Here is a 1,099-nt window from a genome sequence, read left to right as displayed (position 1 = left end):
ACATTATTCCAACATCTGCGCGTTTTTCGTATTTTGGACCTCTATTTTTTCTTGGAACCTCTAAACTTTTTTGGGACCTCTAATTTTTTTTGGGACCTCTTTTTTATTTTGGGACCTCTAATTTTTTTTCGGACCTCTAAATTTTTTTGGGACCTCTAAACTAGAAAAGAGCCCGCTATTGTCTATTTGTACCTCAACTATCTCGGTTGCTGTTCGAGATATCACAAATCTGTAAACTGAGAAGATGTTGGTGATATTATCACAAAAATTTTATCAATTGACAAACTTTTGATATCTTTTATAGGAATGGAGATAATTAAGCGTCAATTTGAACTGTCCTAAAACCTGTACTTTCAACTTTGAGCCAGTTTATCTGGCTTCCTGAGAGGGATATCAAAAAGTGGTTAACTGACAAAATGTTCACTGTGATATCAGAAATACTTTTATCAGTTCACAAATTTTTGATATCTTTTACAGGTCTATTCAGGTTTTAAGGTAATCAATTTAAGTAATTTATCTCAGATTAAAAAAATCCAATTCTAATTCAGTCAGTTTTAGCGCATTTTACTGCTATTTTTGTTGAATTATACTACAACAATCTAAGATTGTATTAAAATTTAATTAACCATAACCTCTTTTAGGTTCAAACTCCCCATTTTTCAGTCTACACATCAATGATCAACTTTGAACCCTTATATCTCATTTTCTGTAAAATATATCGAACAGCGATCAACGATTAAAATGTTTTTCATAATATCATCAACATTTTATCAGTTGATCACTTTTTGATATCTCTTACAGGAACAGAGATAAATTGTCTCAAAGTTGAATGCTATTGGGTCTTTTTGAGAAGAGCGCGACGTTTAAAGGCGCATATCTCCTTAACCATCATATTTATCACAATTGTGTTCATTGATAAAATGTTGCTGATGTTTTGAAAAACATTTTATCCGTTGTCACATTTTTGATATCTTGCATAGGAACCGAGATAATTTGACCCAAAGTTCAAAGTTGGGACTGTTAACCTTATTTTTCACATACCGTAAAACCTCTAATAGAACGACACCCGGATCGTCCACTTTGAGCCTATATATCTCAC

The sequence above is a fragment of the Caenorhabditis briggsae genome, assembly GCF_000004555.2.
Source record: "Caenorhabditis briggsae complete genome, chrV, whole genome shotgun sequence".
Classification (NCBI taxonomy): domain Eukaryota; kingdom Metazoa; phylum Nematoda; class Chromadorea; order Rhabditida; family Rhabditidae; genus Caenorhabditis; species Caenorhabditis briggsae.
The sequence above is the reverse complement of the archived record's forward strand: the minus strand, read 5'-3'. Positions refer to the sequence as shown.